The 5179-nt window shown below is 40.3% G+C and overlaps 1 pseudogene; it reads right to left on the minus strand.

Annotated features, from left to right (window-relative positions):
* Nucleotides 1-1598: 1598 nt before the first annotated feature.
* LOC101119348 (glyceraldehyde-3-phosphate dehydrogenase-like) lies at nt 1599-2693 on the minus strand (annotated as a pseudogene).
* Nucleotides 2694-5179: the final 2486 nt, after the last annotated feature.

Raw genomic sequence — 5179 nt, forward strand, 5'->3', positions numbered from 1 at the left:
ACACCACATTTCAAAAGCATCAATTCTTTGGCTCTCAGCTTTCGTTATAGTCCAACTGTCACATCCATACATGACTACTGGAAAAACCATAGCCTTGACTAGACGGACCTTTGGCAAAGTAATGTCTCTGCTTTTTAATATGCTGTCTAGGTTGGTCATAACTTTCCTTCCGAGGAGCAAGTGTCTTTTAATTTCATGGCTACAGTCACCATCTGCAGTGATTTTGGAGCCCCCCAAAATAAAGTCAGCCACTATTTCCACTGTCTCCCCATCTATTTGCCATGAAGTGGTGGGACTGGATACAATGATCTTAGTTTTTTGAATGTTAAGCTTTAAGCCAACTTTTTCACTCTCCTCTTTCACAGACTGAAACCACAACCACAGATAACTAACCAGTCTAATCACATGGACCACAGCCTTGTCTAACTCAGTGAAACTAAGCCATGCTGTGTAGGGGTACCCAAGATGGACCGGTCATGGTTGAGATTTCTGACAAAATGCAGTCTACTGGAGAAGCGAATGGCAGACCACTTCAGCATTCTTGCCTTGAGAACCCCGTGAACAGTATGAAAAGGCTACCATCCAAGAGACCCTCAATATGCTAGTGAAGGTGAACTTTTCAACATAAACGAGGAAAATGATTATGGTGAGAGAGTGAAAATGAACCAAAATAAGTGAAAATGACCAAACAGAAATTCATAGTAGAATATCTCTTAGAGATATTTCATTGTATTTTTCATGGAACTAGAACAAATAACCCTAAAAATTATATATGGAACCACAAAAGACCCAGAATTGCCAAAGCAATCATGAGGAAAAAAGTACAAAGCTAGAGGCATAAGCCTCTCAGACTTCATGCAATGCTTCAAAGCTACAGTAATCAAAACAGCACAGTATGGGCAAAAAACAAACAAACAAACAAAAACAGATATATGGATCGGTGGAGTGGAATAAAGAGTCCCAAAATAAACCTGCACACATACAGTCCATTAATCTTTGACAAAGGAGTTAAGAATACACAATGGAGAAAAGAGAGTCTCTTAGGCAAATGGAGTTGGGAAAACTGGACAGCAACATATAAATCAAAGAAGTTAGAACACACCTTCACATCATAAACAAAAGTAAACTCAAAGTAGCTGAAATAATTAAATATAAGATGACACTATAGAAGGGAACACAGGGAAAACATTTTCTGACATAAATCACAGCAGTGCTATCTTAAACCAGTCCCCCAGAGCAAAAGAAATAAAACAAAAATAAACAAATGGGACATAATCAAATTTATAAGCTTTTTCACAGCAAAGGATACCATAAACAATACAAAAAGATATCTTACAGACTGGCAGAAAATGTTTGCAAATCATGAAACCAACAAAATTAGTATCTAAAATATACAAAGAGCTCACTTATCTCAATTTTTTATTTTCTGGGTATAGGGTACTTTTATTGATGGTACACGACAAGGCAGGGCTCCCTAAGCCCCTCCCCTTCCTCAAGGCCTTGGGGATGGAAATGTGTGGAGGTCAGGAGATTCTCAGTGTGGTGGAGGTGGGGCAGGACTGCCCAGCAGCTGAGGAACTCTCTTCCTCTCATGCTCCTGCTGGGACTGGGGTTCCAGGGATCTTACTCCTTGGAGGCCATGCGGACCATGAGGTCCACCACCCTGTTGCTGTAGCCGAATTCATTGTCATACCAGGAAATGAGCTTGACAAAATGGTCGTTGAGGGCAATGCCAACCCCAACATCGAAGGTAGAAGAGTGACTGTCACTGTTGAAGTCGCAGGAGACAACCTGGTCCTCAGTGTAGCCTAGAATGCCCTTGAGAGGGCCGTCTGATGCCTGCTTCACCACCTTCTTGATCTCATCATACTTGGCAGGTTTCTCCAGATGGCAGGTCAGATCCACAACGGACACTTTGGGGGTGGGGACGTGGAAGGCCATGCCAGTGAGCTTCCCATTGAGCTCAGGGATGACCTTGCCTATGGCCTTGGCAGTGCCAGTAGAAGCAGGGATGATGTTCTGGGAAGCATCTCGGCCATCACGCCACAGCTTCCTGGAGAGGCCATCCACAGTCTTCTGGGTGGCAGTGATGGCGTGGACAGTGGTCGTAAGTCCCTCCATGATGCCAAAGTGGTTGTGGATGACCTTGGCGGGGGGGGCAAGCAGTTGGTGGTGCAGGAGGCATTGCTGACAATCATGAGGGTGTTATACTTCTCGTGGTTCATGCCCATCACAAATATGGGGGCATCGGCAGAAAGTGCAGAGATGATGACCTTCTTGGCTCCACCCTTCAAGTGAGCCCCAGCCTTCTTCATGGTGGTGAAGACCCCAGTGGACTCCACCACGTACTCAGCACCAGCATCATCCCACTTGATGTTGGCAGGATCTCACTCCTGGAAGATGGTGATGGCCTTTCCATTGATGATGAGCTTCCCATTCTCTGCCTTGACTGTGCCATGGAACTTGCCGTGGGTGGAATCATACTGGAACATGTAGACCATGTAGTGAAGGTCAATGAAGGGGTCACTGATGGTGACAATGTCCACTTTGCCAGAATTAAATGCAGCCCTGGTGACCAGGTGCCCGATGCGGCCGAATCCGTTCACTCCAACCTTCACCATCTTGTCTCAGGAATGTGGCTGGCACAGCACGGAAGTAACGGCTATCTGTTGAACGGGCAGGAGCAGAGAGCCTCAACATTTTTTTAAAAAAGCAAACAATCCAATCAAAAATGGACAGAAAACCTTAACAGACATTTCTCCAAAGTGGACATATAGATGGCCAACAAGCTCATGAAAAGATGTTCAACAGTGCTGTGATTTGAGAAGTGCAAATAAAAACTACAATGAGGTATCGCATCTTCACACTAGTCAAATGGCCATCATTAAAAAGTCTACAAATAATAAATGCTGGAGAGAGTATGAAAAAGAGGAACTTGCCTACATTGTTGTTGGGAATGTAAATTGGTTCAGCCACTATGGAGACTATTGTGCAGGTTCCTTAAAAAAATAAAAATAGAGCCACCATATAATCCAGCAATCTTACTCCTGGACATATGTCCAGAAAATACAAAGACTAATTTGAAAAGATGTATGCATGCCAGTGTTCACAGAAGCACTGTTAGAATTGCTAAGACCTAAAGCAACCTAAGTATACATCACTGGATTAATGAATAAGATGATCTGCCTCTTTATATATGTGGCATATACACACATACAGTGGAATACTACTCAACCATAAAAAAGAACAAAATAATCCCTAGAAATCATCATACTAAGTGAAGTAAGACAGACAAAGAAAGACAAATATCATATCATAGATATCACTTCTATGTAGAATCTTAAAAATATGATATGAATGAACTTACTTATGGAACAGAAACAGACTCACAGATATAGAAAGCAAATTTATGATTACTGAAGTGGAGTGGGGAGGGGAAGGGATAAATTAGGAGTTTGAATTAAAAGATATACACTATTATATATGAAATATTTTTTTATTCTTTGTTTTTACTTTATTTTACTTTACAATACTGTATTGGCTTTGCCATACATTGACATGACAATGTATTATATATGAAATATTTAAACAATAAGATCCTACTGTATCACATACAAAATTCTTCGATACCTTGTAATAACCAATAATGGAAAAAATCTGAAACATATATGTGTGTGTGTGTAATTAAATCACTTTACCAAGGCAATGGCAACCCACTCCAGTACTCTTGCCTGGAAAATCCCATGGACAGAAGAGCCTGGTAGGCTGCAGTCCATGGGGTCGCTAAGAGTCAGACACGACTGAGCGACTTCACTTTCACTTTTTACTTTCATGCATTGGAGAAGGAAATGGCAACCCACTCCAGTATTCTTGCCTGGAAAATCCATGGGCAGAGGAGCGTGATGGGCTGCAGTCCATGGGGTCGCTAAGTGTCGGATACGACTGAGCAACTGCACTTTCAGTTTTTACTTTCATGGCAACCCACTCCAGTGTTCTTGCCTGGAGAATCCCTGAGACGGGGGAGCCTGGTGGACTGCCGTCTCTGAGGTCACACAGAGTTGGACATGACTGAAGCGACTTAGCAGCAGTAGCAGCAGCAGCAGAAGCTAACAAAGCATTTAATTCAGCACGAGTAAAAATAAATATCCATTACCTCGACATATATGCTGTTTGAGAAAGTACAAAGATAATTAGGTGATGTGATAGAGGTGTTCGATAAAGCCATTGTGGAAATTAACACAATGTGCACCTTAAAAACTCACACAATATTATGTTAGCTACAACTCTATTTTTTTAAAGTGCAAAGGACAAAATATCTGTAGCTGATTCAAACTTAGAAAGAAGTATGACATTTTGCTAAAGCATAGAAAAGATATTAGCTAGTATTTTAAGTTATACTGTAAGAAGAAAGCAATCATTGTGCAATTCCTGGTAAGTATTTAAAATAATGAAATAAAACATTTTTAGCCTCTTTGTTTCCAGTGTTTTAAATTATAGTGTATTGCTTCACAGGCCAGGCTAGTGGTAAAGAACCCACCTGCCAATGCAGGAGACTTAAGAGACATGGGTTCCATACCTGGGTTGGAAATATCCCTTGGAGGAGGATATGCCAACTTACTCCAGTATTCTTGCCTGGAAAATCCCATGGACAGTGGAGCCTGGAGGGCTACAGTTCATAGGGTTGCAAAGAGTCAGACACGACTGAAGAAGTTTAGCATGAACACAAATACTAGTTTTATTTTATTTTTCATTTCCATAATACATTTTAACCAACAGTATAGGAATTTTTATTGTTTTAACAAAATTTTATTAAAAGTCATGGAACAATAATAATCTTCCCACTGATTATTAAAATTGCTTTGCATAGTTTCAGTGTTTACATTTTTATGATCCCGCATTACCATACAAAGTGAAAGCTCAATGTATTTAACAGAAATCGTAAATTTTGCTTGTTTGCTTTTATCTATATTTTACTTAAGAAATTTCCTTTCAGAAATCTTTTCCCTTATGGATTTCTGAAGGACAAGGCTGTGACTTGCATATTTTACATAATGAACACCAGATTGTAAAATCTGAATCAAAATAAAATGCTCCATTGAGCATAATTTATTTGAAATGGATAAGCAATTAACATTGAAATAAGACATGAGAAAATTGAAAAAAAATTTAAATCCCTATA

Source organism: Ovis aries, chromosome 1 (genome assembly GCF_016772045.2).
Source record: "Ovis aries strain OAR_USU_Benz2616 breed Rambouillet chromosome 1, ARS-UI_Ramb_v3.0, whole genome shotgun sequence".
NCBI lineage: Eukaryota > Metazoa > Chordata > Mammalia > Artiodactyla > Bovidae > Ovis > Ovis aries.